This window comes from Mirounga leonina, unplaced genomic scaffold (genome assembly GCF_011800145.1).
Source record: "Mirounga leonina isolate KUSES-001 unplaced genomic scaffold, KU_Mleo_1.0 Mir_224, whole genome shotgun sequence".
Lineage (NCBI taxonomy): Eukaryota > Metazoa > Chordata > Mammalia > Carnivora > Phocidae > Mirounga > Mirounga leonina.
The window spans coordinates 2,912,123-2,939,461 of NW_023270615.1; the positions used below are offsets into that span (position 1 = coordinate 2,912,123).

General features: G+C 38.2%; 1 pseudogene; it reads right to left on the reverse strand.

Annotated features, from left to right (window-relative positions):
* Positions 1-3,894: 3,894 nt before the first annotated feature.
* LOC118026213 lies at positions 3,895-21,614 on the reverse strand (annotated as a pseudogene).
* Between the last annotated feature and the right edge of the window lie 5,725 nt (positions 21,615-27,339).

Genomic DNA, 27,339 nt, shown 5'->3' on the forward strand with positions numbered 1-27,339 from the left:
ACAGTATTTATTTTTTTGTAACTGGCTTATTTCACTTTTCATAATGTCTTCGAGGTTCATCCATGTAGCATATGTCAGAATTTCCTTCCTCTTTAAGGCTGAATAATATTCTATTGTGAGAATGTACCACATTTTTTTCTTCATTCATCCATCAGCGGGCACTTGGTTCCTTCCACCTTTTGGCTACTGTGTATAATGTTACTATGAATATGGGTGTACAAATATCTGTTTGAGTTCTTGCTTTCAATTTTTTGGGGTATATATCTTTTCATATACCTTAAACTTTTAACTCTATAAGCGTTTTTTATATAGAAAGGTAAAATCAGTTAAAAAGAAAAACTCTAAAATTGAAATCAAACCCCCAAATTAAAAGCACATGAACCTATTAAGTTGGTGTCATAACCACATGGAGAAAAATAATTATTTCAAACTCTATACAAGAAGGAAAGCCAGTTAATGGAAGGATCATCAATGGATTAGAAAGCCATTAAATGAAAAGATGTAGTGGAACAGTGTATTTGAATGATGCCTAAGTATAATCCCACAGATTTCTTGTTAATTTCAAAGAGAAAGAAATATCTTTTTTTTTTTTTTTTTTTTTTTTGGAGAGAGAGTGTGTGAGCGTGAGCTGGGGGTGGGGCAGAGGGAGAGAGAGAGAATCCTAAGCAGACTCCATGCCCAGTACAGAGGCCAACACTCAATCTCACAACCCTGAGATCATGACCTGAGCCAAAACCAAGAGTTATATACCTATCCTACTGAGCTACCCAGGTGCCCCAAGAAATATCTTTACAAAGCCAAGATCTCATGTTAGATTAGAAAGAATGACACAGCTGACCTCGTGTACCCCAAGACCGAAAGCATCACCTATGAAGTACTTCTGCCAAAATCTTTTCAAACCCTTAAACTTCCCAGTTTATAGGAATTATAAGGGCAAGAGGAACAAGTTAATGACTCGAAGAGGAAGCAAACACATACAGAATGTGGAACATCATACAAAAACTTCTTAGTTTCCTTAAAATGTTGGTGTCACACACAAAAAAGGACAGATAGGGAAAGATTCTTTTAGAATAAAAAATACCAAAGTGATACAACAAGCAAATGCAATGCATATACATTGTCTTAATACTAATTTTTTTTCCCATTTTTTTAATACTAATTTTAAAAAAATCAACCATAAGAAACAAGTTTGAAATAAATGGGGGAATATGAGTTTGGACTGGGTATTATATGATATTAGAGCAATAACGTTAATTTTCTTAGATATGTTAAGGGTATGTGATTATATAAGAGGATGTTCTTAACTACAGTATTAAGTAGTGAAGGGTCATTGTAAATAAATATGTTTAAATATGCCTAAATATATTAACAACGAGGTAGCAGGTATATGAGTGTTGAATCTAGGTGGTGATGGGTCAATGGCAATCCATTGTACTATTTTTTAAAATACTTTCATTTTCTCTGTATATTTAAAATTTTTTATAATATACGGTTGAAAAAAGTAAAAGATCGAGTTTTGAGAATAAGCACAAAAGACTATATACAGATCGCCTGCAGAGACTCCACATTGAAACTCCACATCAGGGGACTGTCTCAGTTGAGCTGTGGAGAGGGAACTTGAGACCTAGAGATGGATCTTCTTCCCCCAAAAAAGAGACAGGATTCAGTGACTAAGTTTTAATTCTAGGCCCCCAAGCAAAAGTTTCAGAAAGGGACCTTTTCATCTTTGCTAATTGTAAATTAATCAGCTCTCCAGTGGTGAGAAGGCCCCCTTCTCTATGCACCCACCCCCCCACTCACCAGTGTTTATGCCTAGAGCAAGAATGAGACATTTTATAAAACATAGAGAAGCTCTTAGAGAAGATGATATGGTTACTTAGTTGGTAGTGAACACTGGCATAATTATAATCTGTGAAATTTTCAATGATGATTAATACTTTTTCCTTTATTGAGTGAAGTGGTTGGTAGAATAGTGGTGAAGATAGTGGGCTGTGAGTTAGACTGCCTGGGTTCAACACTGGACTGTACCACTTAGTCCCTGTGTGAAATAGGAACGATCTAAACCATTTTCTATACTTATAAATAAGGAGAACACCCATCTCAGCATCATATGAGAATAAAAAAATGATAAATAATGCATGCAGTATTGTTAACACAGTACCTAGCAAAGAGTAAGACCACAAGTGTTACTGATGATGATGATGATGATGATGATGATGATGATTACTCACAGAAGGGAAGTGAACATTTAGGAACAAGTTGAAAGGTAGACCCCTACTGGGGCTGAAGATCCATAGGCAAAAAGTAAATTTTTGGCTACTCAGTAACTTAAATCAGGTTTACTGTAAATTTAACTATTTCCATGAGTTTCCTGAGAATTCTTTCAGCATGCATCTGGCACCAACTATCCATCTCCAGATCCCCAGGAAAGCTGGGATCGGGAGCTGGAGAGAGCTAAGAACCCCATCTGTCCTTTCTTACTGTAGAACAGTGCCACTGTTTCACTGGTTTGGTGTCTACAAAGCAAGGTGGTAACCTCTCTCAGTGGTAGTGCTCCTTCCCAGCTGATGCTGAAATGTAAAACCATTATTCAATCAGCTGATAGTCCTTGGAAAACAAAAGCTTTCCTTAAATATGTTTTTTTCATTTCTTGCCTGAGACACTGTGTCAAATGTTTGGGGGTTCTGGCCAGTTGAGACGTCCTTTCACTGATAATATACCAAGCACTCAAAGACACCTCCTGAGCTTCTAAGTTTACTTAACGTATTTTTTAAAATTATAAGTGGCCATTGACACCCATATATTTCAGAGACTGGTGAGCTTTTGTTTGAGGTGGAAATCACTTAGTAAAAATTTTTAATGTAAGGGTTATCTTAAAATCTGAGACCTCTCTACTTGGCCACTAGCCTTTGAACTTCTGAAGATGTCTTTGGTAGATGATGAAATCTATGGAAATCATTGATGATGAAATAAGACTTCTCCTTCTGAATCACATAAGAATTTAACACTTATATAAAAACCAACTTTTTAACAAAAGTTTAGGATCACCAAGAATGGTAATTCTGTGATCTTTAGACTGTGAAAGCCTGATTATAAATCCAAATTGAGTAGGACTGCCTCTTTATAACTGTTTTGCTAGAGAAAGATGGGTTATATATGATAGAAATAATAAGAAAGCTGCTTTTTAAAAATTATGAAGAATGCTTACATCAATACAATATAATTACTATAAAATAAGCTGCTAATTTTGTACAAAATGTCCTTTCTTTTCAACAGTTATAGATTTAGAGTCTGGCTTCTCTCAAGTGTCCTACATTAAGAAAGTACTTTTTGTACAATCAGTGGTATCAAATGGTATCATTTGAAGGCTAGTTGTATGTTATACTTAAAATTTTCTTTTGTCTGCCTTTCACACCCCAGTCAGAACACTGCTGGTAATTCTACTTCAAGAAGAGAAAGAAAACTTATAAATGAGTTTATTATATCATGGCTCTGGCCACAAATCCAGTAAGACCTGTTTCAATGTAAATACAGACAATTCCTATATTTTCAAACTTAATTTTGAAGATGAATGTTTATAAGAAACTTTGACAATACTAGATTTGAAAGCCTTATATTCCAAACCAGGATGGGTTAGGCCAATATTCTTTCATCTAAGCAATTGAAGAGTAAAACGGACATAAGCTTTTTTTTTTTTTTTTTTGGTGTTTTTTCTGTAAAAGACAAATACTACAATAAAGTACTTATACATCAAATCTTGCCTTCTATATCTTTACTATACTACAAATGCAGTACTTTTAAAAATTCTGCCAACTTAAGCCTGAACCTCTGTTTCCTAATAGTTTGGGGTGACTGTAGTTCAATCACATAACTATGTGTTTTGTTCTTGAACTGCTACTGCTGATTTCTTTGAATTATAGCTAGAAGTCTAAGCTTCTGCAACAATAGAGTCTCTGATGATTTAAACGCAGAAGTTAGGAAATTCAGCTGAATCTGCTTCTTTTTGGTATCAACAAAAAGTTTGTACTCAGTGTCTGCCATTTTGGTCATTTGTATTTGAACTGATGGCGTAAAGTCCATTCTAAGTCAGATAAGGATATTATGTAATGCTAACCTCTTCAGAGTTTTCAACTCCATAATATTTCTATGAAGTATAGTAAGGTCTTGATTCAAAATCCAGTCCTGAATGTTGGCACACATGTATACATTCTGTCCTATCCCCCTCCCAAAAACAGTTTTGGTGCTCTGTAAGACATGAAGAGCCCTTCACATATCTCTTACTGGAAAGAATTACAAGTGCTTTCAGTCCATCTTCACTTATGGCAACTTCCTTTTCTCTTATGACATGTCTTACATAGGGACAATGAGTTCCGGAGTCAGAGGACTAACTTGGAACATTATATACCAGGACTGTAATGCAAGGATAATCTTCAACTGATAGTTACAGATGAGGTAAAATATGGATTCTTCATAAATTTCTCAATTACTCTACTTCAAGTATTCTGAGCATCTTGAGTCATGGCATTAGTTAGCCTCTAATTTTAAGCCCTTCTTAGACATTGTCCTGTGCTGGTAAAGTACAGGATTGGTCCTGGAGTGATATCTATTACTCCAAGAGCAAGTTGTTGATTTTTTTTTTTTTAATCTCTGTATAATTGCTTAACATGGGCTAGGATTGTGGCTGTCTTTCCTATCCCTGGAGGGTTTTTGAGACGCAGATGGGCAATCAAACTTCATTCACAAGTTTTTGAATGGTTCTCAGGGTGTCCTGATGAGAAATGTGGCTGGTATTTTTCAAGCCACGTCAGTTTTCTACTTTTGTCTGCCATGGGGTAACCAGCTCTGAGACTCCAAGGGGAATTGTTATATCCCCAGCATGTTTGTACAGCTACTAATGAAAATCTGACTCTGGAAAGTTCACATTAGTGTTGTTACACATTTAGAAACATTTATTATTATATAGTACTGGTAGTTCACAGTCATTGTAAAAAAAAAAAAAAAAAAAAAAAGAGTTATGTTGATAACCAAACAGAAAATACCTCTCCTGAAAGCCTACTGCCCGGAGATTGCCATCCTTCCAAAATTTTCCAAATAACAGTTGACTAATATTCTCATACTGTTCCATTACCTTCTTTTTCTACCAACATATCATGAACATCTATTAAAAAATGAATATGCATGATAGTTTTCATGGCTATATAACATTCCCTTGGGTCACAATTAATTACTAATAACTAAGACTTATTGGGAGCTAATAGTCAAGTGTCTGATCAACTAATATGTAGCTGTCTACCTTGAGGAAAGTGACTACTGTGCCTTCCGAGAAGTCCTGCCCCTCACTTTCCTGGGGTCACCCTCCCAATATTTATCATGACTTTCTGCCCATCCATCAGAACACAATGGAAAAGGTATTTCCAAGTTTGGCTCCAGAAACTTCTGTCAAAATAAGACATAAGCTAAAGTAACTGTAAAATTTAACTATTTTATTTCGTTTATTCTATTTTTCCATCTTGATTTATTTTTTAAAAGATTTTATTTATTTATTTGACAGAGAAAAAGAGAACATGAGCACAAGCAGGGGGAGCAGCAGACAGAGGGAGAAGGAGAAGCAGACTCCTCACTGAGCAGGGAGCCTGACATGGGACTAGATCCCAGGACCCTGGGATTCTGACCGGAGCTGAAAGCAGACACTTAACCAACTGAGCCACCCAGGCGCCCCTCCATCTTGATTTATTTAAAATGATTTATTTATTCTATTTTTCCCTCTTGAGTTATGCCCTGTTCCGTCGTCCAGTCTAGCTCTCTAGGAATATTATGTGAGCACAGCACCAGAGCAAAGCACAAATAATGCAACACCAACAATACAAATGTCCCCAAGTTTGAACATTATTAAGGGAAAATCTGTTTCTTTGAATTTACCAGCTTCTAGAGGTATTCCTTGGCTCATGACCCCCTTTCTCCTTCTTCAATCCAGCAATGTGTATCCCTCTGACCAGTCTTCTACAGTCACATCTTCTGAGCACAGCTGGGAATGCTTCTCTACGTTGAAGGACCCAGCTGATTAGATAATCCAAAATAATCTCCCTATCTCAAAGTCCTTAACTGGATCACATCTGCAAGTTTGCTTCTGCCATGTAAGGTAACAGTAACAGGTACCAGGAATTAGGACATAAACATCTGGAGGAACAATTATTCTGCCTATTATAATGGCCATGAAGAACATGTAGCTGCAGTCAAAATATGCTTATTGTTTAATGTCCAGGGGAAAAAATATTACGTATACTTTATTATTATTATTATTATTATTGCTATATAATGATAACTACTTTTATGAGATAAAAAACAGTAAAAATAAGACTAGAGGTAATCATACCAAATGGAACTCAAAAGACACAAACTGGTGGTGAAAGTGAGTGATCTCACTGGCTTGGACAACTGATATGCACCTTGAAAAATTCCTTCCACATGAAATATTAATGTGTTTTTTTCTTCTAAAAGTTACTGTGCCTCAAGGCTTCAGGTGTTTCTTCTGCTCAGGTCAACTACAGGAATTTTCTAAACTTTAGTCGGTTTAAAACTGAGATGAGTTTTTAGAAAGCAAGCTGCAATTTTTTTTTAAGCAATTGGGAATTTGTGTTATTTACATTACTTTAAAACTTCTCTGCCTTGTGAACTAGAGTCCATGGGGAAAACAACAAAAACTTGGATCACTTAAAAACTTCACTATGAACAAGGACACTTTCAGTTCCAAATGGTACTCATTGCCTTTTAATATCTAGATTAGCTAATTTCTTTGAGCTGTAAAATTTGAACAATAAATTAAAAAAAAAAGAGAGAAAGTAAATATAAACTAATGAGGAATTGTAGGGACCCAGCTGAAGGTATCAGTTGCCCAGGTGCTTTTATTTGTCTGGTTTAATTTGTTCTGTGTGTCACACAAAAATGTGGCTCTCATTTCCAAATGACAAGTGTAATGGAGTACTTTGTGAAAAACAACTGCGTTATAAATAGCACTTTATGAGAGAATCTCGCTGACAACTCATAGTTATCAGACAAAATACTTTATACAAGTAAAAAAATTAACAAATATTTTAAAAACATACATTTGGGGGAGGAGGTAGCTTTGAACTTGATGAAGTCTCTGACACTATCCCCATTTTAGCACAACTCTAGGAGCTGAGTGGATTAGAACTTGGGAGAATGCATGTAGGGGGGACTTCAAATATGGTCCTATTCTGGGAGATCCTGCTAAGACTCAGGTCATCTACCTCTCTGGAGGGGGAGTAGAACTTTTGAACTATTTTAGGAAATTTTTTTCATGGACAGCTCTTGGCATAGAGTAGGGCCTCAAGGAACATTAGCTGAATAGAAATCTAAATTTGAAATGATCATCTTCCCAGTAGAAATGCAGCACCTCAAGATATTATAATGGTTTAATCTGTAGTGGTCACAAGTACAGCCTTCATCACCAAGTACAAACCAATATCTAATGACTTTCTACTGCCTCTCACTCAACAGAGTTCTGTGTTGTTTTCTCTGCTTCTGCCAATTTCTTACTGTATTCCTTCCTTGCCATTACAGTGGTCAGTGGCACTTGGGGGAATTCTGTCCTTTATGGATAATTCTCATCATCAGAAAGATTGCTGACCCTTTGTTTGGTCATCAGATAATGGAGCTGGGGAGTGAAGCCCAGCCCAGGGTGACTACAGAAGTTGAGGAAACCTCAAGCTGCTATCTCATTCAGTGATTATGCATGATGTCACACACAAGAAAGAGTTAAATTTCATAACTTAGGTTCTACTAGAAAAACTTCATAATTTATCAATCAACAATAAATATTATTGAGTGTTTGCTATAAACAAGATCATGTACTAAGCCCTCGGAAGGCTACAAAAATAAATAAGACAAGGGGAGGGGCACCTGGATGGCTCAGTTGGTAGAGCATGCCACTCTTGATCTGGGGTCATGAGTTCGAGCCCCATATGAGGCATGGAGATCACTTTAATAAATAAATAAATAAGTAAATAAATAAATAAGACAGGGGGAAGTTCTGGTCAGATTTACAATGTAATAACATTGTTTTAGCTGCATTTCAAGAGAAAGATTCTGGCTGGGAGAAAGAAGGGATTAATAGTTAGGGCATTGGTTTGGTTATTTTAATGGAAGCCAAATAATCATGGCTTCCATAAGATAGATTTATTTTTCTCTCTCATAAAAGTTTGAGGTGGCAAAAAGTCCAAGAGGATAGGGTTCTTTTTATCTTTTGGCTCCTTCATCCCCTAAGGTTTTCACTTGTAAGGCTGAACCTCTCACCACTATCTTGTCACAATCCAGACTACAGAAAGGTGAAAGAAGAGGAGGACGAACATTCCTATTTTAAGAATGTGGTTCAGAAGGTGCACATGTCACTTCTGTTCTCAGGTTATTGATCAGAACATCCTTGGCCAGGTGACATCGTAGCTTGGTCATATGAAGGTGCCAGGAAGGTTGGGAAATGTGGTCTCTAGCTGGGAGGCATGGTGCTCACTTCTATCACCAAAAGGAAGAAGAGAGTGTGGGTATTGGATATAAGAAGCCATCTCTGCTTTAGGAGACAAGACTGGAGGCAAAGAAATTAATTAAGACACTATTAATGCAATTATAGTAGTCTGAACTAGGTTAGTATTCATGATAATAGGAAGGATTAAAAGAGTATTTGGAAGGAAGAATTGATGGGACTTGGTAATTTATTGAATATGAGGAATAAAAGAGAGTAAGGAGTAATTAATTCATTTCTTCAGTATGTAATGAGTCCCTACTCTGTGCCAAACATCACCTTAGGTGCTGGATACACTGCGGTGAACAAACAGACACTATTTGTGCCTTAAGGAACTTAGACACTAAAATGTGATGTTCAAATTTGTTTTAAAAATTACATTTTTATATATAATTTACATTTAATATATCTATTAAGATACAGAACACAGAAGAAACAGCAGTTTGAGGGAAAGTGATGTGTATGTGATAATCCTAATAAACTTGAGGTACCTGTGGGATAACCAATTAGTGATATTCAAGATATGGTTGAATATGTGAGTCTGAATCTCAAGAGGAAAATTGGAGTTGAGATACTTATGCACTGAGGAACATCAGCACAGGTGGTAATTTGCATCCATGTGAGTAGTAAGACTGCCCAAAGAGAGTTTCGAGAAAGAAGAGAGCCTCAGACAGAACAGCTTAGAGCATAGAGGAAGTGACATCTGAACTGGGCCATAAAGGATGGACAGGTTGGAAACAGATTAGATGGAAATAAGATGACAAATTTTATCTGAAAGCAAATAGTATTGTTTTGGTCTGGATGGGTAAATGGGGTGTAGCTTGTGGAAGGCCATAAGAGTAGTAGTAGTAATAATAATAATAATAATAATAATAATAATAATAACAACAACATTCTTTTTTTTTTTTTGCACTATGTGCCAGAAACACTAGGCATTTTATACATCACAGAGATTTCTTCTTGTCATCTCCACTTGAATTCCTCAAAGGAACTAAAATTCAACACATCTAAAAGTCAACTCTTGATCTTCCTCCTGTATCCCACACTTAGTCTCCTTCTAGGGTTAATTTCAAGGAATGATGTACATTCATCCAGTTGGGCAAGCCAAAACCTAGGAACTATTCTCCACACCTCCCTCTCCCTAATACATGAGATCCCATCTGCCATCAAGTCCTGTTGAGTTTTACTTTTAAATACCTTCCTCCATCTTACCTTTTTTCCACACCTCCTTAATCCAAACTATCATCATCTCTCTGTTGATCTACTTCCATGGTCCCTTAATGAGTCTCCTTGACATTACTCTTTGCTTCCTGGATTCTCCTCAAGGCAACCTGAGTGATCCTTTCGAGATACAACCAGACCTTGTCATTTCCTTAATGTCAAGCCAAAGAAGGCTCCATCAAGGTCTTCCCTTTGCTTTTAGTTATTCTAAGAGACCAAAATTCTGGACATACCTACAAGGTCCATGTTCAGTTCCCCTCTGCACTCTCTGTTCCAGTGACTTTCTTTCAATCCTCTTATTTGAAGTTGTCCCTCCCAACACTGAGATAGTGTCCTCTCTTAGATCATTTTTCCTAGCCCCTTTCATCTGTAAATTCTTCCTCTGCCTTCATGTCTCTGATCAGTTGTCTCTTCTCAAAACTCCTTCCCTGGCTCTTAGGACTAGGGCAAAATAGCCTACTTTCCTAACAACCCTTAAGGCAAGGCATTTTTATTTTCATCCTATAGATAAGAAAACTGATGCTAGAGAAAATCAGTAACATTCCCAATGTAGAGCTGAGGATATAGCATCTCATTCTAAACCCTGTGCTGTTGCAATTACATCATATTTGCTTTAGCAAGAATATTTAGAATGATATTCAATGGTAATACTACATTAATAAATGTATCCATTTTTAACCTTCTTTTGTAAAGAAGTTTAGATCCAGGGGAAGGTAGAGAGAACAAGACTCCTTTACTAAAAAGGATCTATTTTTTTTTTTAAGTGCTAAGTGGCCCCTCACACCCACTCTAGCAGCTCCTGTTCTGCCTGCATAATTATCTGGAGATGGGACCGTAGCAGAGACATTTACCTCTCACCAAATATCCATTTGCTCTGACACATTTTCCAGCTCTAACAGATAGGCAGGGTCATGTAATTAGCTCCAACCAAAGGCTGTTAAGTTGAAGTGATGTGTGTCACTTCTGGGCTAAAGCATGTAAAGGAAACCCTCCAGTTCTTTTTTCTCCTGTGTAGCAAGCTGGGGGTCTCATGTTCCAGATGACAGCTACAAAATGAAAACTGCCTAGATCCCTGAATTACCACTTGGAAGGGAGCTGGTCTGCAAAGATGCTGGACCCCAGCAGATTCTGTGAGCCGAACAAAAAAGATTCTGTGTGTTAACCACTCCAGTGTTAGAGTTGCTTGTTAGTGCAGCATACTTTGGCCTATTTGGACTAACACAAGCTCTGTAACTAAAGAGCTCTCTGGCTATGCATAATTCTACTTGTTTTCTGAATCACTAGAAACTATTCTGTTAGCCAAGTTCCTGACCTCAGAGTTAGAAGTTGCTGCCCTGAGGTCTTATTGCTGTTTAACATTGATTAAATTTCTAGATTTCTTCCACCGCCATGTTGTTCTACTGCATGATCTTTGGTAGTCACCTAATCTGTTTGCCCTTAAGGTTTATTAATTGGGGAAAAAAATAGAACAACACAAAACAAACTTTGCCCTACTTTGAATAGATAATGAGAGGAATCACTAATAAAAGAATGGAAAGGTGCTTTGAATGGAAAGGATATAAAACTGCTAGGTGCTTTATTGATGGGTGCCACAAGAAGGCAGAATATCATTTCCTTCTCTTTGAAAATTCTCAATACTTTAATGATAAAATTAGTAATTACTATATCCTGACACTTACTGCAGGGTCTATTGGAGGGATGGGTTTGAGATGACGTTGCATTGGTTACTTCACTGAAAATTTTAGACAATGTTCTTAGGAAAAACTATAACATTTTGACCTCTAAATCTTAGACTAGAGCATAAAGAAATAAATTTCTTCAAAATTACTTATAAAATAGATACAGATAAAAGGTGGTAAAGTCAAACCTTTTGGTAAGTATTAAGGACTCTTGGGGTTCAGACAGGTAATTTTGAGCTACGGGTTGGTCTTCAGAATTTATTTCTGGGTAAATAACCTTGCTGGACCCACAGCAGCTCTCTTAGTAAATATCAGCTTGATGTAGATCTGCCAGGTATCTTGCATTTGCCCCTCGCCATATAATTTTCATTCTTGTCTACCCCACTTCCTTCTCCAGGAGGCTACTCTGTGGATTATACAAACTGACTCCTTGGCCTACTGGTTTCCTGTTGGGTTTGGCAGTGAGAATCCTTCCCAGAAGACTAGAGAGAAAAAAGCGAGATCAGGTATTTAGTTTCTCTTCCGCTCTCCGCAGGCTGGTCTCAGGCTGGCTGTGTCCCTCCATCTAAGGTCATTACTCTCCCAAAGGTGGCTGCTCAACAAAACTCTCCCCTTCACGGTTCTGGTAACAAGTCCCTCCCCTTCAGGCCAAGGAGTGTGGTAATAGTTCTGTTGCTGCTAACCCCAGGTTGGTGTATTATTTCTTGTGGTACCCTTAAGTTCCCTATAAATATCTAGTCTGTTTATAAATAAACTCTCCTAATTACTTTCATTCAAATGTGTGATCTGTTTCCTATTGGACATTCATTTGACATTTCTATGCATCCTCCAAAACAGAACACTCAACTTACTGCTCCTGTTTGTTTTCAAATGATTGACAATGGATTCTCTCCTATCTTCTCCTAGCCACAGGCAGAGACCCAGGATAAGAGCCAAAGATGAGGTAAACCAAGAGATGACATTGAGGGTGGGGTACCAAGAGATACGATTGGTCTTTGGAAGGCAGTGAACATTCAGGTTGGGGTAGGATTCAAAGATTAAGGTTAATATATTCTTTGCTAATAAAAAAAATATTTACATTTTGGAGAGATCTAGTTTGAGGTAGTACATAAAAATTCACATCCTCACTTTTTGTCCATAGCATTTTAGAGAGGTGGTATAGAATTGTCATTAGAATAATGGAGTTTGGACTCAATCTTTCTAGTTTAATTTTGATTTTTGCCACTTACAAGCTATTTGACATCGGACAAGTTATTTAACCTGTCTCAGATTCCTTATTTGTTAAATGAAGGTAATTCTACTACTTGTTAAGATTTTGTGAAGATTAAAGAAGTTGGTATATGGAAGTGCTTAGAATATTGCCCAACCCACAGTAAGTGCTCCGTAAATATTAACTATTAATATTTGGAACCAAAATAAATCCTACAGTTTATTTAGATTAATTCATGAGACAAAGAAATACAGCCATAGAGATCAAATTGCTCAGCCAAGGTCACGTAGCGAAGATCAATCTCAGGTTTGTTCATGGATTTATTTGTACAACAGCTATTTATCTTACCAGTACGGAATAAAAGTTCCATTAATTTGGCCAAGTCTGTATAGAATGGTTAGAGCCAGAGTGAGAACCAAGCAAACAAACAGCAATAACAACAAACACAACCAGAAAACAAAGCCCTGGCTCCCACCTGTTCAGCTGTTTCTCTCCTCATCATGCTACGCTTGGGACTGCCTCTCTGCTATAATGCCCACTTGGATTTTAATCAGTTCCTTGTCTAGCATCCTTTGGAGAATCACCTACATCATATGTGGGGCTTATAATACTACATTTGGTGCTTAGATCTTGGTTTTTGGCTGATACGCAAAAATGAAAAAGAGCAAGAAACCTCCCCAGAGGCTCCACAGCTGTGCATGTAAAAAGCACACAAATCTCTCCAACTACAATACAGAAAAAAAAAAAAAATCCTCAAAGTAACTGATGCTCTAAGATTTCCCCCTGGATCTGCATTTTCTGAAAGCCTCAGATGGTATGTTTTGTGTGTGTGTGCTAATTTCACCCTCCTTGGTCAAACCGTCTACTTCAGGTAGTGCAGAAGTCCTGCCAGTTGGGGAATTACCTCTGCCACCTGGGAAGGCAACAACTCCGTAAATCCTCATTTAACTGTGAAGACAGCTGTAAGCCCTTTAAATTTATAAGTGAAATTAAATTGCAGAATTCTGTAGGGTGGGTTTGATGCTACCCAAAGATTCCCCAAGTGCAAAGCTAATCCTTGAGTTTAAAAGTAGCAAATCTAAATGTTTCCATTCAGGATAGAGGTTTCCCTTGACTGCCAGGGAGAAGGGTTGGATGAGACTTAATCAAATAAAACAAAATTCACTGATACCTAAGGTTGGGTCAACATAGGACAGGAAAAAGTGCACAATTGAAGTAATTTTCCAGGGAATTTGTGTTTGAAACAATGACTTGGAATACCAAAAAGGATTAAATTTTTTCTTAACATTTTAAATTTGCAGTTAATCTTAATTAAAAGATGTTCAGCTTTAGGGAGGGAAGTTAGTATATTTTTCATGGTTCTGGCTGGAGGTCAAAAGTCTGCTGTCGGTTCACTGTGCTAGAATTGTCTGCTGGTGTTTTGGGGCCAGCCACTCATTCTTCTTGTGCCTCAGTTTCTCCATGACTAGAAATAATGTATAATCTTTGTGGAATCTGCCTTTAACAGAAGCACACCAATTTCTTTACATAGTAAGACTTTGGGATTATTAACATTCAATTTGAGTTATAAAAATGTAGTTTGTATTTTAAGAACACAACTATTGAAACAAATGGAATATACCATCCCACACTATTATTGGAAAAGATATTTAAGATTGCTTTTTTGGGGGGGAGCATCACAGCTGGCTGGCTCACTTGGTAGAGTGTGCAACTCTTGATCTCAGGGTTGTGATTTCAAGTACCACGCTGGGTGCAGAGATTACTTTAAAAAAATAAATAGATAAATACAAATAAAATTATTTGTGGGGGGGGAAATGTTATTTGGAATTCAAAACACTTCTCCACATGCTCAGTAATGACGACAGTGGAAAATTGAGCTTTAAGTTAACTTTTAGATGCGCAGATCTGTACTACTTGAGCACAGGTCATAAATCCTCTGGAAAGTAAAACAACATGCACAATTTTATAAAATAATGCTTGCCTTATTACAGACAACATCTGCTCTGTCATATGGTTTATAAAGGAGTCACCAGATAGTGGCACCTGAACCCCTGAAATTTACAATTAATATTAACACATACACATAGATTTTCTTTAAATGAGGAAATGTGAAGATCCTCAGGTGTTACAGTGTAAACCTCTGCCTTTTTATTGAAGTGAGGATCAATTATCCTCACCAGTTTTTCCTTCCCTTGCTGCTTCTCTGCATATCAATACTTGGGGTGGATCCGTGGTTCTCAATCCCACAGGGATTAAGATCAAATTTCCCCCTCCCCCAGTTTTCCCCCATTTCCCCCCACCCCTTAAAGGAATGAGATCCTAAAGGCTGGAAAGATCAAACTCTCCCTGCCTTGTAATCCTCACTTCAAAGGTCAAATGAAGATTTCTCTTGTGATAGATTTGCATTTACCTAGCAAAGTTAAATATCTATTGTTCACCCTAAATTAGGTTGTTAAGAGCTCTTTCAAATACATTTTATGGTTATACTGACAAACTAGTCAGATTGTATACACTTGGTCTAGATATTTGAGGACGCATCTCAAGTATCTAGGTTCAGGAATTAGCTATTCCTGGAAAATTGGATTTCTTTTTTAGGAGATTGTTCTGAATCAGATTTCAGATTTGACTTTTTATAATATGTTAGTATAAAAAACTGAAAGAAAATTGTTCCAGGAGAAACCACTTGGATAAAAAACTAATACATCTCCATTGAGTATCTTTTGTTTTGTTTACTGCTGAAGATTTTCAACACAGGCTGGCTTTCATTGGCTTTGGACGTGCTTTTAATTAAACATTTGGAGACTGAGGGCAAGCAAGAGATCTCTTGAGATGTAAAATCATCCTGTCCTCAGTTAACCTGAGGGAGGTACACTGGGACTTTTTAATTTATTACTTTCTTTTTTTTTAAGGTTTTATTTTTAGGTAATATCTGCATGTGGGGCTTGAACTCATGAGCCCAAGATTAAGAGTCACATGCTCTATAGACTGAGCCAGCCAGGTGCCCCAACTTGCTCTTTTATGCTATTTATCCCATCTCATGATCTTGAATGCCAGCTACTCTAGCTGGAGTTCTCCATAGAACTCACTGTTATAAACAAATCAAGACATGAAATCAAAAGCTGTTTTATCATTAGGAAATCTGGGTGAGGTCCATACAAGCCCTCAATCATGAGTGATGCATCTGTGTGGTAGACAGAATAATGGCTCCCCAAAATGTCCACATCCTAATCCCCAGAATCTGTGAATGTTAATTTACATGGTAAAAAGGAGATTTTGCAAATTTGACTAAATAAAAGATCTTGAGATGGGGAGATTATCCTGGAGGATCTTCAGATGGGGATAATATCCTTGCGATATTATCATTGTAAGTGTCCTTGTTAAGAGGGAGGCAGAGAGAAATCTGACTACAGAAGAGGAGAAAGTGGCATGATAAACAGGCTTTGAAGATGAAGGAAGGGGCCACAAGCCAAATACAGGTGGCTACTGGCAGCGGGGGGGAAAGGTAAAGGAACAGATTGCCCAGTCAGAGCCTCCAGAAGGAGCCAGTTCTGTCAAATACTATGATGTTAACCCTGTGAAACTGATTTTGGACTTCTGACTTCCAGAACTGCATTGTTTTAAGCCACTAAGTGTGTGGTGATCTGTTACAGGAGCAGTAAGGAATGAATATATTCTGACATTAATCATTTGGATTTGGATTTATACACATAATTTTGAACTCTTATCTTAGATTCTTATCCATTCTGATTATATCTACAATGACACATCATTACACAAAATGAAGTGGATATTTGGCTGTAGAGTTCTGAATCTTGGCTTCAGTACAAATTATGATATGATACACATCTAGCTGTCTAATTTAGAAATTCAGGAATCTCAATTACGTTTATTGAAAGAATGATAGTAGTAGAGTGTAATGACTTTGGGATTCCTTTTAGAAACTGTATTGGTATCACATGTAAAAAAATGAGAGATAAAAATTTCTCATTCCTAGATTTTAATCTTATTTAACTCAAGGAGCAAACTAGCGTGGATGTCAAGTGCTTCAGTTTGATCTTTTACGGCAACGAGCACTCAATGTACTAAAAATAGCTGGATGTGGAGGGGTGAGTTATCAGTTCTGGGACTATTTTTCCCAGTGAGATGCTCTGAAAAATTTCAACCTGTAAATTTCATTGAGCAGCTTAGAAAATTACCGACAATGCAGCAGACCCTTCTATGTCTGAGTTTCTGCCTAACTCTGCCTGGGATCTTGTCTGTAATATGTGTTAATCTGTTTATTGACACATGTAATCAAGATCTCAGGAATCTGATCTCTAAGAACTTGAACTCAATGTTTGTATATGTGCTGTAGGCTCCAGGGAGCAACCTTCTAGTAGATCAGGGCAGACACTTCTCTCATTTCCTATCCCATCTCCATGCCCATGAAGGTTTTATTTGCTTCTTTGAAGCCCTTGGCAAGTCCAGTAGAGCTGCATCAACCCTTTCCTAAACACAGGTTAGTGATGATTCTCAGTATCCTCCTCCTCATGGCCATCAGCACTGCTATCCTCATTACAAAAGTTGGTATCTCTAGTATCTTTAGCGAACTTAGCAGTTCACAAAGAGCTTCCATTTGCATGACCTCCTCAGAATGAGACTGATCAACCTTTGGAGCTGGAAACAAAGCATTTGAGCACTTAATCTCGCAAAGGTTTTATAGAGGAATCAGGGCAACATTATCCTCGCACACCTCCCACCACACTGTGTGTTACATAAAGAGTGCTTGATTAAGTGTTTGCAGAACTACCATTTGTGAGTGAGGATACTACATTTCAGAGAAATTCTGTAGTTTTCCCAGTGTCTGATAGGCAGAAAGGGAATTGCAGACACTAGAATGCAGGTCCTCTCATCTATTACCTGAGGGACAAATATATATATATATATATCGTGTCACATGTAAACCCTGGAAATGTTCTCCATGTTGTCTCAGTTGAATAAGAGTTAGGGAAAGGATCAAAAGAAAATGATTTATCAGAAAGTACATATTCATTGAACTTATCTCACCATATGTGAAGAATAAAGAAAGAAATGAAAATTGATGATGTGCCAGCTTTTAAAAAAATCAACATCATAATATTATCACTGGTTGTTGACCATTTGTTGTGGAAAAAGAGGAGGGTACTATAGGTCATTTGTACTTTCTTTGTCCATTATTTTTCTCAGTGGGAAGCAGGAGTAAGATTTCCTCTTCTTTGTGAAACTAAAGACAGTTTCGACTAGACCTTAGTTTTCCTCACCAGTGTCATATACAGCGAACCCATCTTGGGTTGATACATATGTAAATTCACACAATTGTTTCTATTTGTAGAGAGAAAAGTTATTGTCAATAAAATGTGGCAAGTGCTCTTTTAAAGTCCTCAATCATTCACAGCAAATGTGTTTAAATGGCTGAGGACTAAGGAAGGTGTCTTGCTCCCTGTTGGAGACCCAATTCTGCATCCACTGAACACTTGGGTCATTGGGAAGTCAATAATCAGTTGGAAAAACACAGGTGGAATTTAGGGCATTACATACATAGAAGGTTTCCTTGTTTCTACCAAAGATCTTAATTCAGATAGATTTAGGTTGATGAAGTTGCACAGTTCCAGGTGAAAGGAAGCTAATGTTCACTGGACTGTTGTCTCATCAACCCAATGAAGTAGAAATTATGTCTTTGGTTTTTAAGATGAGAAAACTTAGAGAAGCTAAGGAACTTAATGAAGCAGTATCACTTGAAGTTAAGAGTTGGGGCTTGAGTTTCATTGCCTTGAGTTCTAGTCCCAGTACAACCATTAGCTAGCTACTTGACTTGGGAAGAAAGTTGACTCTCTGATCCTCAGATTCTTTATCAGTCAGATAGGGATGGGATTTGGTCTAGACTAACAGCCTTCAGTTGTTTTGAGGATTAATGGTAGACTACAAATATTCAATCAATTACTATCATCAAAGCAACTGAGGTAGTAAATTTCAGATATGGGGTTCAAAGCTCAAGTGCTTCTCATTGTACCATGTTGCCCTTTGGATGGTGTTCGCAAAGGCCAGAATTTCTCACAGTAAGAGGTCTAGGGTTAGAATTTTAAAATGATCTTCCTGGTCAATTTAAATCTGCTATGGAGCAAGTTGCCCACCTAGAGTTGGGGCACCTGTTATGTTTTAAATTGAGCACTCTAAATGGTTACAAGAATATGAGATGGAGACCATCGGTCCCACATAATTTCAGGTTGCAGGACATGGAATGGATATCAAGAGATACAAATGGAGTTGGACAAGAGAGAATTTACCTGTCTCTTTAGAAATCAGCTTTGAAGGAGACCAGCCAGTAATTCTGTTATACACACACACATTAATTGAGTACATACTGTGTGGAAAACAGCATGCAGTGAGAAATATGAAGATTTCCATAGAGATGAAGTCTCTGCTATTCTACAGTTCATTTTGGCAGAAGAGCCGGTGACACACCCAGCCCAAATCAAGGCACACTGTGTCATGGATTTAACATGCTCTAAGAATGAGGAAAAGGGAGATTAATAACAGAGACCAGAGGAGGGTAGAGGAAAATTGGTAAGACTCCTTGGAAAAAAAGAAAGGAAGTGTTATGTTCCTGCAATCTATTAGGCACTGTAAGAGTTGGTTTTTAAGTTGGGTTTTGAAGGAAAGACACAATTTAATAGTTTGATATAGAAAGAATTGAGAGCCCAAGAGAAAAATAGAAAAAAAATATGCCGGGGTTGCTAAGAGCAAGAGATATGATTTATATGGCACATTGTTGCTCATCATCTTGGGTGAGTCCACATTTTCACATGAAATTTTAATTACAGTCAGTTTCAAGGTTTGCCTTCTTGCCATGATATAATCTAAAATTTCATTCTAAATAATGTTCAAATCATTTTACAATTTTCCTTTTAGTATTCTTTTAATATTTTTGAAACAAGGAAGAGTTATTTTTAAGTAAATACCATAATACCAAAATTAATTTTAAAGCCAGGAAATTGTTTCTATAAATATGGTTTTTTTTTTTTTTTTTAAAGATTTTATTTATTTATTTGAGACAGAATGAGAGAGAGCACATGAGGGGGGAGGGTCAGAGGGAGAAGCAGACTCCCTGCCGAGCAGGGAGCCCGATGCGGGACTCGATCCAGGGACTCCAGGATCATGACCTGAGCCAAAGGCAGTCGCTTAACCAACTGAGCCACCCAGGCGCCCTATAAATATGGTTTTAAAATCATCACATAGCTTTGAAAAGTTGTAAGAAATATTGCCTGGATCTAGTTTAAAAAAAAAAAATACTGTCCGAAACAATTTCCCCCTTTCAGCTGGCCTCCTTTACTAAATCATACTAATTTTTAGGAGAGTTTTTTTTTTTCAATCTGTCTCCAGTTACTAAGAAACATTTCTCAACAGATTTTTGAAAATAGGAATTTCAATTTTGATTGTCAACAAACTGAATTTTATTTATTGGTTAAATTAAACCTAATTAGGTAGGTATTCTTTGTCCAGTTTTACAGATGTGAAAACCAAAACACAAAGAGGTTCAGAGACTTTTCAAAGCAGTTTAAGGCTGTGGATAAGAGCTGGGTGTGAGTTTGGCAGCCCCAAGATCAAATCTTGGCTCCATCACAAAGTAGCTAAATGACCTTGGCAAAGTAGCTGAATCTCAGTTTCCCTTGAAGCCATTTCAACTTACTAGAATTTAGTTATTTAAGGTTTTGTTTTTGTTTTTATTTTTTAAACAGTCCGGCAGATGGTCTACACATCTGAATATTAATTAAATCAGGATGGCAGACTGTATTGACTAAATTCTTCTTCAACAAATCTTTAAGAACTTACCATGAGTCAGGTATTAGTTGGTAGAGATACAAAGATGAGAAAGATATCTTTAGAGACTTTCAAAAAGTTTCCACAAATATTAATATCAAAGCAGCAAAATAGTAGGTAGTGGGGCAACTTGTTCTTTGACATCAAAATTAATCTGGCATGGACCCTATAATGCTCAAATTTCTCTTAAGCTCCTCAATAGATGTTTGGCTTGTAAAGCACTTAAATACTCTGTCAAAACTACTATTTATAAATATATCTTTGCGGCTCTGATAGAAAACTATACAAAAGTCCCTGATGTGTGTTTATTCCAACTTGCTATTTTTTTATGGGACATTCTTATAGGGCTTAAGGTAAGCCAGTATCCTTCCAGTGAAGAGCTCTGCTTTGGCTGCTCAATATCCTCAAATTACATCTATAAGCAGAATGGTCAAATTCAGAAATTTCAAAAAACATTCTATTTACCTTCAACCTATTCGATTAATTTTGACTTTATTTGATTGTTTGCTTTACCACTTTGCTCTCTAGCATCCTACCTTCCCGGAAGAATTGGATCATTTTGTTCCTTGACTCTCGAAGAGTGAAGGTCAAACTGTGGTCTGGAGAAGCCTCATCCTGGAGCATTAGCTGCTGGACTGGGTCTGTCACACCCCGATCGCAGAACTTATCTGCAAACCCGTGCCACTTCTCAAAGCCACGTTGCAATGAAGTCCTGCAGAGAACACAAGGTTATGCTGCTATAAATTCATGCTTTAACAATTTTATTTTCGGGCGCCTGGGTGGCTCAGTTGGTTAAGTGACTGCCTTCGGCTCGGGTCATGATCCCGAGTCCTGGGATCTAGTCCCACATCGGGCTCCCGGCTCAGCGGGAAGCCTGCTTCTCCCTCTGACCCTATCCCCTCTCATGCTGTTTCTCTCTCTCTCTCTCAAATAAATAAATAAAATCTTAAAAAAAATTTATTTTCAAAGGGTATATTTTATTACTTGTAAAAGCGAAGACATTTTTAATGATTTTCTTGGTTGATATGTATTAGCATATCTACGCCTATGCATAGTATTTCATATTATAAATATTATAAAATTGAACCTGAACTTTTCCCTCCATGCTTCCCTGCACTTACTTTGTACACATCCTTGTCAGAGGAGACTGTCTTCTGCTTCAGACTGTCGGGTCCTTAGGGGCAGATGCATCAAAATCCAGTCAGGATAACAGTCCAGTTATTTTTACAAACAGAATTTAATATAATGAATAGTTATAACAGAATGTGTAGAAAGAACCTCTACACTATCACAACTGTAGCAAAGGCAGAAAGCAGCTACCATGCCTAGGCTGGAGAGTACAAAGGGAAGAAGTTGGAATTATTAACCCTCAGAAACTCAGAGGTGAGCCCCATGGAGCTAAACCCCAGAACGCAGGGCACACCTGCTAACTGGTGCTGGCATCTCCGAGGTGGGGCTTGATGAGGCTAGTTCTTCAAGCGCTGGGCAAACTTCCAACTGGATTCAGCTGCTGCTACAAGAAAGCACTGCAGGGTGGGGAAGTTTTGCCTGCACGATGCCTTCAGGAATCCCAAGCAGAAAGGAAGCCCCAGAAGGAACAAGCAGAAAGGAGCAAATACCTTCTTCTTTTTCCACTGTTGTGAACTACCCTTAGAGCCCCCTAGTACCAGGACTCAACATACAGCCAGCAGGCAAAGCAGAAACATGGTTTGCAAAGTCCCAGCTCCAGCCTCACAGAGCAGAGTAGGGAAGGGTAGGCTTGGAGATGAGAGACAATAGCCTAATAGTTGGCGCAGCAGGGCACGTGTCTTATAGTCAGCACCTGGCATGGGTCCTGTCCTACGGTATTGAAGAAATGCTCAATTTTTTCAAGTGGGATGGAGATGTGTGGGTAGTTAGATTTAGAACTGTGATTGTAATGGCTAACATCTTAGTTCCTCTTATAAAAAGAGCTGCCTTCATGTAGGAAAAGAACTTGATAGACAACTTTCACTGTAGAAGGAGAGGTCCCAATGGTTACAGTCTCCAAAAAGAGAAAGAGAATTAAACTGTCCCTCATAAGACGTTAGTGGGAATTGGGGTGGAGTAGGGTGAAGGGCAAAGTAAGCAGCTGGAGAGGTGTGGGGGAGATCAAAGAGACTCAGAGTCAAGGCCAAGCAAACTGTAAGACTAGACTGGATGGCAAAGACAATCCGAGAAAGTCCTGGTAGAGAGATGATAGAAGTAGTTTTAAAAATAATAAATATTTAAATTCAATGAAATAAAGTAAACTAAAATCTTCAAGACATTGGCATTTGCTTCTCATGCCCTTTACACCTGGAATGGTTGCAAATAAAGGGGGCAGTATGCTTTTATGTTGAGATGATCCTTAAAGTGAACCAGGTCTCTGGGAGCTGGAGTTATAAGCCAGAGATAACTAAGCAACAAAACCTCTATACCTTAGACACCTTCTAAAGCCACAGACTGTAAGTCCCCAGAGAGACGGGGGTGTGAGTCTGTCACAGAACATGGGATAAGGCTATAGAAAATTTCATGAACGCTCAAGGATTAGAGGGGACCCTAGCTTGAGTCCTGGTGACATTTGTTTTGTTAGAATGCACACTAATTTGTTAGAATGCACACTATGAAAACAAAGTGGTTTTATAAACATTTGGCTGAATGGTTCCATTTTTAGGCAAAGTGTGAGTTCACTAAATTTACACATCATTTGAACAGCTGCATGAGCTCCATCCTCCAAGTTTTAGATCGAAGCCTGCATACATATAAACTCAGAATAAAACCTATCTCCCCTATATAAAATAGTTGACATAAAGATAAAGCATCAAGGGAAAGTGCGGTCTGCAAACAGAATTGCACCACATTAAGGAAGTGAAATGGTAGTTCCTTAAGACCACTGGTTAAAATGCTTTTGTAAAGGTGTTGGCTTATGATGTAAAGATGGGAACAGCAAGAAGAAAACTTTTTTTTTTAAAGATTTTATTTATCTATTTGATAGAGAGATTGAGAGCAAGCACAAGCAGGAGGAATGGAAGGCAGAGGGAGAAGCAGGCTCCGTGACAGGGGACTCGATCCCAGGACCGCGGGATCATGACCTGAGCCGAAGGCAGACGCTTAACCAACTGAGCCACCCAGGTGCCCCAAGACAACTGATTTCTAGCTCTAGTGTTTACGAATTTGCTTTTCAAGCAGCTGCTGCCTCAGCTGCCTCCTTGATGAAATAAAATTGCTGCTTTCCAACTCGACTATTCTGTCCTGATGTGACTTATGTGGGGAGTGCTCCAGCTCTGGGGCATGGGGGGGGGGGTTTCTGTTTCCCTTGTGCATTACTGTGTATTTACTCAGACAACTGGGAAGGAGATGGGTAAATTTGATAGGCACCAGTGAGATTTTTTTTTCCTCAAAGGTTTTATTTATTTTAGAGAGATCAAGAGAGAACAGGAGCAGGAGGGGCAGAGGGAGACAGAGAGAATCTCAAGCTGACTCTGAGCTGAGCATGGAGCCCAATGTGGGGCTTAATCCCACGACTCTGAGATCACCACCTGAATCGAAACCAAGTGTCTGATGCCTAACTGCGCCACGCAGGTGCCCCGGCATCCGCGAGTTTTTTGAGAGAAAAAAAGATAGAGATCTTAACTAATGTTCAAACTTATTTGGGTATCTCTGACGGACGGAGATGGCTGTTAATAAGGTAAACTAAGGAAAAAAAAAATCTCTTTCAGCCCAAAACCTGAGTGTGATCTGGGGCCCAGCAACATCAGCATCACCTGGTAGCTCATTAGAAATGTATAATCTCAGGCTCTGCTTCACACCTGCTGAATCAGAATCTTTGGAGGTGGGGCCCAGCGGAGTGTGTTTTAAAAACCTCCCCAGGGGGCACCTGGGTGGCTCAGTCCTTAAGCATCTGCCTTTGGCTCAGGTCATGACCCCAGGGTCCTGGGATCGAGCCCAAGTAGGGTTCCCTGCTCAGTGTGGAGCCTGCTTCTCCCTCTCCCACTCCCCCTGCTTGTATTCCCTCTCTCTCTCTCTGTCAAATTAAACAAAACAAAACAAAACACTTCCTTAGATGATTCACATGCACCTCAACTTTGAGAAGCAATGTTAGCAGACTGATCCGACTTTACATTTTTTCTTTGTAAGGTGGGAGTAACCAGGCCTGAGTCAGCCTGGGGTTCCCTGGCAGGGAAAAAGATGTTTTCCAGTAATAACTGGGAAGAGGGTTCAAATTTTTTGTATATCAAAGAAATAGGATGTTATTTTGTTCTCTAAGCTGGTGAAGTGAGATATATTTGATCATATTTTGATTCTCTGGCTCTCTTGGGTTAAAAATTCAGTCTTATAATTTCAACAATTTTAGTTCTCCGGTGCAACTTATTTAAAAACCCAAATCTCAGTGACCTGTGGTCATTTTTAGAGGTAATCAGGCCTCTGGGATAATAGTTGAGGCATGTTTAATCTTCTGAAAATGTGCATATTCTGGGTAGTTACAGACTTCTGCAATTTTTTAAAATTTAAGCAAAATTTTTACAAGTAATCTCTACATCCAGCATGGGGCTCAACCTCATCACCCCAAGATCAAGAGTCCTATGCTCTGCTGCCTGAGGCCAGCCAGGTGCCCCAGACTTCTGCATTTTTTTGAGAAGAAACGATTTCAGTGTAGACAGGGAAAACACAATACAGGTTTATTTGTACTAGTACAAGTAGTATCTAAAACATTCCTTTTTTTTTTTTTTTAAGATTTTGTTTATTTGAGATAGTGAGAGAGAGAACAGGAGCGGGAGAGGGAGAATCAGGCTCCCCACTGAGCAGGGAGCCCAACTCAGGGCTCAATCCCAGGACCCTGGGATCATGACCTGAGCTGAGAGCAGATGCTTAACTGACTGAGCCATCCACGCAGCCCCTAAAACATTCCTCTTGAAAACATAGTCACTACACAAAAAAGATTTGCCAACTAGGAAAAAGGAAAATTATATTACTATTTTGGAAAACTGCATATTATTTTTCATCTGGGAGGAAATGCCTAAGCTAGCAGAATGTATTAGTGCTCATTATCTTGCCTAGTTTCAAGAAGACTTTGAGGCTACTTCAAAACTTCATGCAATGTGAAAGATGAAAAGAGAAAAAGCTAGTAGAAAAAGGAATAAGAGAATGCAAGATTTGGGGCGCCTGGCTGGGTCAGTCTGAAGACCATGTGACTCTTGATTCTGGGGTTGTGAGTTTGAGCCCCACGTTGGGTATAGAGATTACAAAAAAAAAGAGTGGGATTTTTTTCTTTAGCAAGCCCTCTTTGTAATTTCAGCCTTTTTGCACTTTCCCATTGCAGTTTTATGGGACAGCAATTCTCACAAAATTCCTCCAGAGTCCAAACTTAAAAGGGACAACTCCTTCCTTCCCACCAGAAGGGTCTGCAGCAAGGGGGTCTTGTCAAAGGCACAGCAGGATGTATGTGGTTCCATCTTCTCTGCAGCTCTTTGCCTTTAAAGTACATTTTAATCAGTCAGTTCTTCACCTCTCCTCCCCACACTTAAGATGCTACACTGAAAAATAATAATTTATAGTTTGTTGAAATGCTAGTTGTACTGGCTGGAGAGATCTTTGAGTAATCTTTCCCCTGGTTATAAAAGTAAAACATGATCGGTGTATGCAGACAATCCAAAACAATTGAGATCATATGGAAAACAAGAAAATAAGATGACTTATGATTTCACCAATCTAAAGGTACCACTGTTTATATTTGGTGCATAAACATTTTCTATATGAGTAAGATTTCATAAACATTATTTGTGATGGCTGCATGATATTCCATAGTATATAAATAGCATCACCTATTTAAACATTTCCCTGTGGGGATATAGGTGAATCCCTATAAAATAAATTGCAACAAAACTCATGGCGCCAAATTCTCACCTGAGATGAATTCTTAGGAAGACTACAGCCTCTTCTTTTTAGGCAATAAATGAGGTTGCCCTGTCCTCTCTAGCTAAGAAACATTTTTAAGAGAAGACGGATATTGTTTTCAAGACAAGATTATTTCAGGTAAGTAGTGTTATAGACACATACATTGGGAAAATTGATCTGTACTTTCCTGAGAGAAAACCAAAGCAATATTAGGTTAGAAAATTATAATTCCGTTTTTATTTTTTTTCCTTTGTTAGTATTAGATGCATACATCTGCCTCTCTCTCTCTGCTTCTTTCTTTGCTTCCTCCCTCTCCCCTCCCCAACGTTTCCTCCCCCTTTTTCCTTTTCTCATCTGTGGCTTCAGTGTTGTGGATCCTTTCTGGAATGAATCTAGCTCAGCTGGGCCTGGACTACAGCTCTCCAGCTCCCTTCTTACTAAGCATTCATCTGCAGTAACAGTAAAAACACGCTGTCTGCGAAGGTGCTGACAGGGCTGGAAGTGGCTCAGATGGGAGAGCTTATTTCAATGCATTTTTAAAATGATGCCACAATAATGAGATCTGTGACTTACAAGCAAAGCCTGGGTGTCTTGTGCACACAAAAGACCTGTTCCTCGTGGCAGGAAACAACTATTTGGATCAAACTAAGCATAATCAAAATATCTTTTTAGCAGTGTTCTTTTAAAAATATTCTCATGAGTCACTGATTTCGCTTCTCTGAATTTTTTGATAATTTTATAAAATCCTTTTTTAATATGGCATTCTCAGTATGGTTCTTCAGTCTAAAGAAATGTTACTATAATAATACAACTATAGTTCTCAGATACTTTATTTTCTGCTTAATGATATATGTGCATATCATGTGACTGCATTGTAGACATATGAATATATTATAGTTTAAAACTCAGAATTTGAATTTCATGGGCCATGCTAAAATTCAATAAAACTACATTTGGATGCA